The sequence below is a fragment of the Empidonax traillii genome, unplaced genomic scaffold, assembly GCF_003031625.1.
Source record: "Empidonax traillii isolate 1590-97213 ecotype Southwest subspecies unplaced genomic scaffold, ASM303162v1 scaffold947:size350189, whole genome shotgun sequence".
NCBI lineage: Eukaryota > Metazoa > Chordata > Aves > Passeriformes > Tyrannidae > Empidonax > Empidonax traillii.
This window is the reverse complement of record NW_020956140.1, coordinates 37,595-50,298: the sequence shown is the minus strand read 5'-3', so window position 1 is coordinate 50,298 and position 12,704 is coordinate 37,595. Positions and strand designations below refer to the sequence as shown.

Here is a 12,704-nt window from a genome sequence, read left to right as displayed (position 1 = left end):
GGCACAGCTGGGGGGGATGTGCCCGGCACGTGTGGCTGGGTGGGGAACAGCCAGGGACAACAAGGGTGGTGTCCCCTCCCTGGCCATGTGCAGGGCGGAGCCACAAAGCTGTGTGTGGGACAGGGGTAACAAATAGCATGAGGAAATCATGTGGAGATGAGGGGAAGCAAGCTCATGCTCGCGGCAGGAAGGAGAGAAAGGGTGGAGAAAGTGGAATGATGGGGAGGAGGGCACAGAAAGACACCGGTCTGCTTTTTGTTGTGATGGGGGGCTGACCTTGGGCTAGCACATATTTACAAATCTGGCAATCAGCAGAAGACATTTTGAGACTGTGACTAGGTTAAAATCTCCCTATATCTAGAATTAAAATGATAGAACTCAAAACCTGTCTTTTTTCTCCAAAATAAAACTTCCCTTTTCCTCTCTTCAAGTATTTGAGATGGACTTTTACAAGGCTGATGTCAAGATGTCACCAAAAATACACGAGGCCACGGTGATATCGTGGTGTGAGAGCGAGTCAGGAGCGAGCCACCTAAACATTATGAAATATTGTCATTTTTTTTTCCCTTCCGTTTTAGCCATTGCCTAAACTGGAACCATAAAACTGGTCTTAAAATAGCCCTGCAGGTTCAAAAAAAAAAAAAAAAAAAAAAAAGAAAGGGAAAAGTACTGAACTGGATTTTGTTTTCCAGCCAAGTTTGTTCAAACAGCCTTTGCTAATAGGAAAGCTTTGGGGGAATTCTGTGAACCCTTGAAAAGTGTATTGTATTGCAGGTATCAGGGCTCTTATCAATAATTTCCTCTCTCCTTGCAAAGCTGGGAACATTTCCCTATCTACCTGCAGAGAGACATATTTTATGTCAAGATGTAAGGCAAAATAGGCCTGCCTTCAATATTTAGTTTCAAATTATGTAAACAGTATTAACTGATCTGTCAAAAATGCGTCCGTGGAAAACGCTTGACTAAGCTAATTCATGCTTTTGGAAAGGTTGCCTGTACAGACACTTGGAGCTCATCTGTTTACCATGGGCCTGGTTAACACAGCCCTCCAGTTATACATTTCCAAAGAGTAATTGTGGAGTAAATACTTGAAAGGTATTAAACATATAATTGTGAACTGTTGGGGGTCTGACGAGACGAGATCGAGTCCGAGCACGTACTTTGTGCAGCAGGGAAGGTGTAAATGGAGGCACAGCAGGACCAGGCCATGAGGGCTGCGGGTTGTTGGGGGGTCTGGGCTAAGGGTTTGGGGGCTGTGGGTGGCTCTGGCCTCACTGGCTTCAACAGAGCTTGCTGGGCCAAGCCAGATGAACACATTTGGTGTTGGGAAGCTGAAGTTTTGTGCTGCCCTCCTGCTGCAGCTCCCGTGTGAGTGACACCACTCAGGGTGTCACTGAGACTGCAGCCAGAGGTGGGGGCATCTCTCTGATGGCCAGGTGAAGACATTCAGCAGCCTAATTACTGCTTCTAGTGTCCATCTGCCAAAATTGGTCATTTTTCTAAGAAGCTTCATGTGTTGGTCCAAGGCTCTCACACAGTCACAGAGGATAGGCAAAGTATTTGGTGTCTGCTCTCTGAGCTGAAAAGAACTTCCAAACATGACCTTGGATTTGTGCTTTGGGTTAAAACAGCTTTCCAGTCGTGTTCTTGCTGGTCTGGTTCCAGTGACTGCCCTCGTCATGGAGGGAGTTTTCTGTGCTGCTCATTGGAAGGGAAAGCCCAGAAAGACACCAAAAATTTCAGCCTTTCCTGGAGTATTCCTGGGAGCTTTTGGGAGTTGGGGGGGGGGGGGGGAAGTGCACACACAAACCCTTTAGACATCTCAGAAGACTGTGATCCTGTGAAATTAATTTCTTATGGACCAGAGAGTAAGGGCTGCTTGAAAGGTGTCAGCATTGTACTTGAACCAAGTAGGGGGCACAGACTGAAAAGCTTCCTGAGAGGATTTACAGATTTGGTTATGGATTTGTGGTAGGAAAAGGATTCTGATAATTCCATCTTCAAAGATGCACAGAATGGTTTAAGCTGGAAGCAACCTTTAAAGCCCATCCAGTCCCACCCCCTGCCACGGGCAGGAACACCTTCCACTTGCCCAGGTTGCTCCAAGCCCCGTCCAACCTGGCCTTGGACACTTCCAGGGATCCAGGGGCAGCCACAGCTTCTCTGGGAAACCTGTGCCAGGGCCTCCCCACCCTGAGAGGGAAGAATTCCTTCCCAATATCCCATCTCTCCCTGCCCTCTGGCAGTGGGAAGCCATTCCCTGTGTCCTGTCCCTCCATCCCTTGTCCCCAGTCCCTCTCCAGCTCTCCTGGAGCCCCTTTATGCCCTGCCAGGGGCTCTCAGGTCTCCCTGGAGCCTTCTCTTCTCCAGGTGAACCCCTCCAGCTCTCCCAGCCTGGCTCCAGAGCAGAGGTGTTTGGAGAATCTCCGTGGCCTCCTCTGGGCTCATTCCAACACATCTACTCTTTCTTGTGTCGGGTGCCCCAGCCCTGCACAGATCCCTGGGCTTTGCAAGCCAGGGCTTTTCAGCAAAAAATGATTTTGCTTTTGCAGGGACCCAGTGTGGAAAAACTTCAAAGAGAATTAAACCACTCTTGAAGGATTCCTAAACTGGGCACTGGGAGAGAGAGCAGAGGCCGTGGTGGGTCGTGGACAGACCTGGTCATGGTGTCAGTGATGGCAAATGGGGCTCTGCTGAGACGTGGGCACAAGCTTTGCTTTAGCCAGGATGAGCCTGAGTTAAAGGTAGATCTAAATAAGAGCTGATCCTACAGAAAGAGCTTTTGTTGTTATTATTTACTTTTTATTTGGAAGGAAAAGGCAGGTCTGGAGTTGGGCAGTGAAACAGGAAGCATCCCTGCAGAGGGGGGCAGCGAGTTCGGGCATGGAGGTGAGTTGGGGGTTTTGGCTTGTTTGGTGGGGGTTTTTCCCCTTGGAAATATCATGGTTAGGAGAAAAGAGACCAAGAGCTGTTCAAGGCTGCTGACAACTGCTCAGCAAATGTGCTGGGTGAGTGATGGGGGTGTAGTCCAGAGAACAAGGGCTCAAGAAGAACGTGGTCAGCTGTGCTAAAAGCAAATGAAGATAAAAAGGAAGTGGCTGACTGATATCTTGGTAAGAAGAAGAGATGAGAGACCCCCACCAGAGAAGTTTCCATAAGATGTGAGGGGCAGAAACTTCCAGAGGAACACCAGGATATTACAAACAGCAGTGAGCTATGGGATGGACCAGTGTCTGGAAGGACAAGAGGGAAATCAAGAACCTTTTGGTACATCTTAAAGAAAGGAGATGCTAAAGGAAAGGGGAGATTGCAGAATTCAAGGTTAAATGAAAAGAGTTAAGGATAATTAGAATTAAAAGGGATGAAAGAAGATGAAAGACAGTGAAATGTCATGGAGATGCCACTGGAAGGGAAAACAGACCAGTGCCCTACCACAGAGGTGAGGAAAACCAGTCAGCTCGTATTTCCTAGGAGAACAGGGGAGCCAGAAGAGAGCCAGGAGTTGCATCAGCCAGAGTTGCAGATACACTTGTTCAGATTCAGCTGGATCTTACAGCTGCTTTGTTGGGAAGGTACAGAGGTAGAGAGAATGAATTTGCTGCTGTATTGACATCTTCAAAAGTGAAATTCAGTCAGACTCTGGGAGAACAACAGTCTAGACTGGAACTGAAATGAAGCCTGAAAGTAAATGAGCAATTTTCAAATTGAGGAAAGGACAGGGAGGAGAGGTCTGCAAACAGAGGAGCAGGGGAAAACTAATTGAATTATCTGGATGAGCAGTGAGCAGAGGGGGGATTTGCACAGCAGGGAGGTGAGGAGGAACACTGCTAGGTGGAGAATATTGCAGATTAACCGTTTCAGAGTGACTGAGAGAGTCAAACAAGAGCTGTGGATGAACTGAAGGAGCAAGGATATGGAGATGCCAATGTGAGAGACTGGTTGGGTTGCCACACCAGAAACCTGACAGCACCAGCAGTGGGTGTGGGAATCTGGGAGAAGAAAGAGCTGTGGATGAAGCACGGAGGAGGATGAGGAGAGACTGGGCAAGAGAAAGGGCTTGGAAGCAGCAGGAACAGGAGGGATCCCCAACCATTTGCACCGTGTCTGCTCCTGATCCAGAAAGCTCAGAGAAAGGAAGAGGCTTGGATGAGGAAGGGAGCACAGGTGAGGTCCTGGGAGCTGGAGGAGCTGTGGGTGTCTGGCGTGAGCACACAGAATCAGCCAGGAGGGGAAAGAAGTGGCGTGGTGGCACTGCAAAGCAGGTGGAGTTGAGGGGTCAGCGTAGCTGGGCGGGGAGGGTGGTACATTGGGAGGACAGGGATCCGATCCAGAGTGGTCAGAGGAAGGGATGAGGAGCATGGTGGGAAGAGGATAGGCTTGGCATGGAAAATGGGAGGGCAGAAGGAAGATAAGAGGGCCAGATGCTGTGATGAACAAAGGGTGAGGTCAGAGAGTGGCAGACGGGCGCGTGTACAAAACCAGAAAACAAGAGGCAGCTCCTGCCGGTGGTTTTGGGGCACAGCCGGGAGCTGCCTGTGATCAGCAGTGATTGATTACAGAATTAAGCTTGTGCTATTTTGGCCCTGTGACTTCAGATGGTGTAATCTAAGCCCTCTGTGTGCTTATCCTTGCAGCAAGGATAACTCTCCAGGCACGGGGATGCTTCTCGGGGGGGACACGGCAGGAAGCTTTTCCCCAAACTGCGTTTGTAATCCTGCCACTCCTCTCATCCATCACCAGGCCAATATAAAACTGGCCTTGTGCTTCCTGTTGGAGTGTTGTGAATTTTCAAAGGCAAAGTGCACTATTGTTTAATAGCCAATTATTCACTGGCATCGATAAACAGGCTCTGCCTGCGATTACTGCGGCAATTACTCACCCTCCTAATTTAGACACGAGGAAAAATTAATTCGAGCTTCCAGTTGATCATTTATATCTTTGGCTTTTGTAATACACATCACAGCACGCTGAAAACAACTCCACCACGGGGGGAACCGATCTGTTCACATTGATAAGGTGTTTTACTCTTGTTCTGTCACTGAGGGAGGCAGGACCGAGTCCAAGCTGAGGGGCCGTGGCTGAAGGGTGGGTGTTTTTTTTTTTTTATGTTTTGGGGCTGTAAAAATATGAAAATTATTTTGTTAAACCTTAAATTAAAAACAGAGGGAAGGGACGTTCCTGCAGTCAGAAGGGGTCTCTGTGTAAGGCTAAGAAAGCAAAGTGCTTAAATAATGTGATCTCACCTTGCCCCCAGACCACCCCTCAAGTGCTGATGGACCTGTCTCCAAACAGGAGACATCCAAGATATTCAGGAGAGGCTGGTGGGGAGAAATTCGAGGGTGCTGGCAGCCCAGCTCAGGATGAAGCAGAGGTGGCAGAGGCACATAGAGCTGTTAACAGGCTCAGCAGTGGTAAGTTACTTACTCCTTATAACTCAGGAGCAGTGAGATGGAAAGGTACCCACGCACCACTGGAACGGGGAAACGTTTTTATTCATTTTCTCGTTGTTATTAGAGTTACTCCCCAGATCGCAGAGGGCACAGGAATTCCGTGGTAGCTGCAGGCTGGAGCGGAGGAGCCTTCCCCAGGCTCCTTCCCCGCTCGATGCTGTGGTTTCACTTTCCGTGGCTCTGTTCGCTGCTGGCAGAGGTTCAGCTGGAATGGCAGAGGAGCAGGAAGAGCCTTTCCTCGGCGCGGTGTGACAGCACATCCCTCCCCCGCGCAGATTCCGAGCGGGGCAGAGCCTCTCCCGTGCCTGCCGAGAGAGGAGGAGCAGGGGCAGGTGAGGCTTCGTGCTCCCTGCACAGCAACCTTTGCCTCTGCAGCACAGCACGGGCTGCCCCTGCTTTCACTTTCCAGACTCGGGTGTATTTGCCCCAGACGGGGTCACAGCAGAGGGCTGTCCTGCCCAGTGACCACAGGGGTTTGTTTTTTTCTCTCCAGCTCTTGCCCCGGGGAGCACCTGCTGCAGGCAGCGCTCACAGAAGGAATGCCAGCGCTTTCCCCAGCCCCGGGGCAGACGGGGTGAAGCACAGACAATGCTGTGGCACCTCTGCTCTACAGAGCAGATGTGAGGCACATAACCGGTTACAGAATCCCAGAACATGCTGAGCTGGAAGGGATCCCCAAGGATCATCCAGTCCAACCCTCAGCCCTGCACAGGCCCATCCCCAAGAGTCACCCCCTGTGCCCCAGAGGATCATCCAAACCCTCCTGCAGCTCTGGCAGCCTTGGGGCTGTGCCCACTGCCCTGGGGAGCCTGTTCAGTGCCAACCACCCTCTGGGAGAAGAACCTTTGCCTGAGATCCACCCTGAGCCTGCCCTGACACAGCTCCAGCCATTCCCTGGGGGCTGTCCCTGCTCCCCCCAGAGCAGAGCTCAGTCCTGCCCCTCCTCTGCCCCTGCCCAGGCAGTTGGAACTGCAGGGAGGTCTCCCCTCAGTCTCCTCTGCTCCAGCTGAACACACCAAGTGCCCTCAGTGTCCTCACATGCCTTCAAATCCAGGCCCTTCCCCATCTCCTTGTCCCTCCTTTGGACACTCTCCAATGGCTCAATCTCTCCCTTCCATTGTGTCCCCCCCAAACTGCCCCAACATTGAGGTGAGGCCGCCCCAGGGTAGAGCAGAGCGGGACAATCCCCTCCCTTGACCAGCTGAAAGGCAGCAAAATACTGTCACCTCTCCACCACCTGCTCTGATGGACAGCGTGGTAGCTTGGCTGAACACAAGGTTGGCTCAATAACAAAAATTAGAATATTGTTTCAACTGGGGGACAGAGTTGGGCCTTTACTCGTTGCTCCATCAGTGCAGGGGGTGCTGGATGAGCATCAGGTTGTTGATGGTCCCCCTGAGCAGCTGTACCTGCCCTCACCGGGGCTCTGCGGGGGCTGGAGGTGCTGCTGTCTCTCCCCACCTCTGGTGGGAGGTCATTTCCTGTCTCCCTCACCTCCACCACGGCTCTGCCCATCTTTGGGGGTGCTCCAAGCTCCTCTGAGCAGTTCAAGTGCCACACAAGCAGAGCTCTCCCCACTTGGTCAGGAGGAACTCGTGCTCCTGTGCCTGAGCAGAGCAGCAGGGTGGGCTGGGGAGGGAGAGGGACACTGCTCTGGGGATGTGTCCTGGCCACAGGGGCTGTCTCCAGGGGCTGGGAATGGGCACAGCACTGCAGCTGCTGCTCATGGGAGCTGCTGGCTCTGCACCCTTTGTGTGCACATGGCACAGCCACGGGAGGGACGTACCAGAGGTGCAGGCAGAGGCTGCAGCACCCTGGGGCTCCTGGCCTTGGTGTCTGCTCCAGGTGGGGAGCAGTCACAAAGCACTGATGGTGATGTTATAACTGGGCTGATGGGAGGAAAGAAAAGAGAAAACTATCAGAGTTCATCTTATCTGAGAGTGTTGTGCACGCTCAGGAACTGTGTAATTCAGCTGCCCTGCTCAGCCAAGAGCTAAAGAGTTTCTAAAGTTTATTTCCTGTCTTTATAGCAACTGTCTGGCCCTTTATTTATTTTCACTGAAAGCTACTGGTGTGCTAAAAATAATGTTTGAAGCAATTCTCGTGGCATATTGTATAACAATGGCAGGCTGGAGCCGGGGCAGTTGGGAAGCGAAGGATGCCTCCTTGGGCAATCTCTTCTTCTCAACTCCCATCATTTTTATTTTTCTGCTTTGTGCTGGAGCATTTTCTCTCCCCCTACCGCGGAGAAGAGCTGACGGCTCGCATTGTTGTTACCTTGAAAGGGCAAGTTATCACGGTGAATCCACCCTCCAAGGTTTTTCCTCAGGATAATTGTTGTTGTGGTGATTCATCTTGCAGACCCTGCCCTTCCTTATTCGCACAAAATATCCTACTCCCTGCAATATTTCTGGGTCAGGCTCGTGCCACACATGTGATTTCCTCTTGGGCACGCAGACAAGACAAGATGGATTTAAAGGTCAGCCAGTGCTGGGCTGGCCAAGCTCGTCACTGGTGGCTCCGTGTGTCACCCACGGGTGACGGGGCAGATGGGGACGGTGTGGGGTTGGACAGGCACAGGGTGGGCAGGTGAAGTCCCACTCGAGTTTCACGTGGGGTGGGGGAGCAGGGCCTCTGCTGTTGTGCTGGAAAATTTCACTGCTCCCGTCTTCAGTGGAAAACATTATCACCAGCACATCCTGGCATGTAATTCTGCCTCATTTATTACTGTCTCGTGCTGGCTGAGTGCTTATGGTGCATTTCTAAGGTACTCGGAGAGGGTTGTGGTTTTTCAAGGAAACATAACTCATGGGGAGACAGGGGATGGAGAATCCTGAGAGATTTTGGCACAAATTGAGTCAAGTTTTAGTGAGCATGAAAAATAGAACCTGTGCAGGCTTCGACATGAGCTCTGCGTGGCCCAGAGGCCACGGGGAAGGGAATATGCCCAGCAGGCAGGATTACCACTCAGGAGACCTGGGCTCTGCTTTTCCTGCCAACCTGCTTGTCAGGGGCTGTCTGCACATCCTGTGCTCCCCAGTCTGGGTGCAAACCCCCATGTTTTGGAGCAGGCAGATGTTCCCCAGTGCCTGCAGCTGTCTGAGCTCGGCTCCTGTCTCAGGGTACAGAAACAGGATGAAACCCAGTGATGGCATCAAAAAGGCGGATCGCAAGCTTGGTCTGGGTTTGTTTGGGAGTTTTTTCTTCACTTTCGCTGGTGTTTGTGCTGGAGAGAGGGGCTCACAGCTCCTCAGCTTGTTTGGTGGCCTTCCCTGATGGTGGGACACAGCAGGATGGGGGACAACCACCAAAGGGAGCGAGCAAACCCCGACCAGGTGGTTCCATCGTGCTGCCCCTTGAGAGGCCCCAGCTTTGCTGCCTCCCCTTGCTGTGCTGAAAGAGCCTGCCCACAGATCCTGCTGGAAGGCTGCTGTGAGATGAAGCTCCCACATCTCTCACCTGAGGTGGAGCCAGCCGGTGAGATCAGTAAGGCAGCTCCAGACCCAGAACTGCTGGGAAACGTGTATTAGCAGGGAGATTTCGTGCCATGCTGCTTTTAGCTAAGACCAGGCGCTTTGGTGGGGAGCTGCTGCCACCAGAGTGGCTCAGTTTTGCTTTGTGTGCTTCGGAGGAAATCAAAGTTTTGAGTAAAGCACCTTTAGGGACAGAGGAAATAAGGGAGACAAACCACAAGCTCCAACCTCGTTTCTTTGCACACTGAGTGTGTAAGTGAGGGTGGTGCAGGTGTCCTGCAGCCCTTCCATGGGGTGGGAGTGAGGTGCAGGGGGTTCACAATACAGCGATGTGGTCTGACTGAACACACCCCACCCCTTCTGCTCTTGTGACTGGCTTTGCTCACACCAGAGATCTCCTTCCTGAGCTCCTGAGTGAATTCATCCCACTCCTGGGACTGGGACCACTGGTGGGTGTCTCTGGGAGCAGAGGCTGTGCCTCCTCCCTCCCCCTTAGCCAAATCCACCTGGTGAATTGGGTTGTATTTCACCAAATTCACCTGGTGAACTGGCAGCGTATTTCACACGTCACCTCAGCAGCACAACCCCTCGGCAGGACACTTTTCCCGTGGCCCCTTCCCATCCTGAGGAACACGACACCCATCTCCAAACACGGGTGTATCGCCGGCGGTATCAAGGAACGCACACCCAGTGACGCACACAGAGGGAAAACCGGCACAGGCACCAGCCAAGACAAATTGGGAACGCGTTCCTCGCAGTCTGGGCGGCTTCCTGCAGCCTCTACCTGCCAGCAGGGAGGTGGGGACAACCCAGGCTGCTGTACCTGCTGACCAGCGGGCAGCCTGTGGGATCTTTATGGGCCAGAAGTGGTTCCTGGTGACTGATGTTACCATTTTCAATACCAAATTAATTCTGTACATGATGGTAGTCTCACAACCCTTCCCTGCGTGACCTCTTTCATGTGAAAAAAAAAAAAAAAACCCTCAAATGGAATATCAGAGTGACTTTTATTCTCATGTTTCCTTGAAGAGGGACAAGAAGCAGAACATAAGCCATGACCACACTGATTTGTTTTGAAAGCTCTCCCACCATCCCACACTTGCATTTACACTTCCTTTGAATGCATAACACCAAAGGTTCAAAGAACGGGGGCAGTAGTGGCAGAACAGAGGTTCAATCCATTACCATTCCTTGGGGTGTTAAATGCTTTGTATTGTCTTCAGCAGTGTCTAAAATCCTTTTTAATTTTCTTTTTCCTGGCACAGGGGATTCTGGAGCAACACTTCAGAGAGCAGGTAAAGCTGCTTCCAACGCTTGAAATGTCAAAATCACTTTTGTTTGGTTGTACAGTGCTAAAACACTGGTGTTGTACAGATATATAGATATAGGCTGTACAGATTTGTTTAGGATTTTACCTTGTGTCGATTTGTTTAGGATTTTACTATTGTACAAGGAAAATACCTGAGCAATAACAAATCCAGTAAATGTGTCCAGTAAAGAATCTAAAAATCTGAGGGAGGGTTATATTCACCCTGGTTTAGGCAGTAAACGGTGTTTGGTTTGGTTACTTGCCTCGTTGTAGCTAGCAGTTCTCAGAATGCTTTGTTGGAGTTAACTGAGTTTTGATGAAGCTCTCAAAGATGCTAAAAAGATGTGAAAAAGAATCCACCTATGAATTTCGTGTTAGGTATCAGAAGCAACACTTTGAAAGATTTTGTATGTAACTGTCACACGAATTCGAGACGCAATTCCGTGTTAAAAACTTGGCTGACCATGAGCAGAAATGTGGAAAATCAACGGATCACCTCTGGAAAAAATGGCATTTGTGAGTTATATTCTCAGAAGACTAAAAATAGAACTCTTGTTTGTTTTCCTTCGTGAAGTGGCCAACTGTAACACTCCCTTACCAGCCCTAAAAAAGAATTTACATAAAAAATGGTGACGCAAAACCTTATCTGGTGACTGTGTCTCATTAGGTCATCTCTGCTGGGGGAAGAAACAGCTTCGTTTCTAAAGCCTCTGCCCTGACCATGAATCAGCCAGAGAAAAATACTGAGGTGCAGATTTTTCTGCCCTGTCACCTTCGTACTGCAAGGCTGGTTTGGAACCCACAGTAAAATCCCAGCTGTTTGTCGTGTGCAGGGCAAAGCTCTGAGAGGGAACTCTCACACATTTAATGATGCTCAGTAATTTTCTGGCCAAAGGGCAGCCGTGGGGGTTTTTCCGGGTGTACTGAGCTCCACATCTTTAACCACTCTGCTGAGCAGAGCTCGTGGAGAGCCAGCCCTTTCAGTGCTATTTAATTCCGTGTTGTTTTCTAACTCTTTATTTTATGGTAGGAAAAACACTTGTCATGGCTTATCTGGCCAGCAACGAGCATGTTTGGTGCTGGAAAATTAACCTCTGTTACCTGTACTGCACCTACTGATGGAACAGTTCCAGCCTGGAATGGGCAAGAGGTGAGGAAAGGCCGGGGTTCCTGTATTTTTCTCTTCCCTTAAAAATGAAATTTTAAGATCCAAATCAATCCTGCAATGCCTTCAATATTTATGGCCTGTAGATTGTTTTTTATGGAATCCTACTGTGCTTAGGAAAGACTTATTGTTATCTGAGAAGACTAAACTCTTTCCTAATCAGATGTAGTGAACTCTTTTAGAAACAGAGATGGCACAGGCTGGTTGTATCAAAGCATGAAAATGCACCAGTTGCTCAGTTTTCTCATGTCTTCCTAACATGAAATATTCTCTCCTGTACAAAAATCTCTTGATATTTGGGTTGCTGAACACATTTATTTTTTTTTTCTTTTCAGGCCCATTTTTAAAACACTGTAGAAAAAGCCAGTGCATCAGGGATGAACAAAGATTTCATTGCTTCTGGGTCTGTCTCAAAATAAGGACAGAAAGGAATAATGAAATGTGGCTGTTTGACAATTCACATTTTTCTTTCTGCTGTTGAAGGCTCTTTTGAGTCAGAGAACCCCAGAATGGTTTGGGTTGGAAGGGATTTTAAATATCATTTAACCAACCCTCCACCATGGGCAGGGACACCTTCCACCAGCCCAGGTTGCTCCAAGCCCCGTCCAACCTGGCCTTGGACACTTCCAGGGATCCAGGGGCAGCCACAGCTTCTCTGGGCAACCTGTGCCAGGGCCTGCCCACCCTTCCCAATATCTCATCTCTCCCTGCACTCTGGCACTGGGAAGCCATTCCCTGTGTCCTGTCCCTCCATCCCTTGTCCCCAGTCCCTCTCCCTCTCCCTTTAGGCCCTGCAAGGGGCTCTCAGGTCTCCCTGGAGCCTTTTCTGCTCCAAGTGAACCCCCCCACCTCTCCCAGCCTGGCTCCAGAGCAGAGATGCACAGGAAATGTTTTGTTGTGATCAGTCACAGAATTTGGACCGGATTTAAAACCAGCACTGGATTATTTTCTGTTGCCAATTTTGATGTTGATGTTTCTGTTTGGCTTGGAGAGGGATTACACAGGGATCAGCCCAGTACTGTTGTCCACCAGGTGAAACCCCCTGTTCAGTATCAAATTTACTGATCAGCACTTTGGAATTTAATTTTTGGAGATCAGTTCCTCAATACTTGCACTCCCAGCAGCCACCCTAAAACTAAAAAATGTTGTTGAAGAGCAGTTTAGATCTGGCTCCTGTCACAGCTGCATCTAAATGGACTCTTAAAATACCTGTGAGCCAACAGTGACATGAGCTGGCAGAGAAGGCAGAAAGCTTTGTGTACAGCTGTGCTACATCTGGATCCAGAAATGGGCTCTGAATGTCACAG

General features: G+C 50.0%; 1 long non-coding RNA gene across 2 annotated transcripts in view; it reads left to right on the top strand.

The window, feature by feature from the left end:
• The window catches only part of LOC114067659, a 20,272-nt gene extending 8,440 nt beyond the window's left edge, over positions 1 to 11,832 (top strand). Inside the window, exons 1-3 of one of the 2 annotated variants that reach the window (XR_003573440.1) lie at positions 5,737 to 5,782; positions 11,263 to 11,382; positions 11,733 to 11,832. This is a non-coding gene — a long non-coding RNA (uncharacterized LOC114067659). Of the gene's footprint in view, positions 1 to 5,736; positions 5,783 to 11,262; positions 11,383 to 11,732 lie in introns of those variants that run through there. The other variant, XR_003573441.1, reaches the window with a different exon arrangement.
• The last annotated feature ends 872 nt before the right edge of the window (positions 11,833 to 12,704 follow it).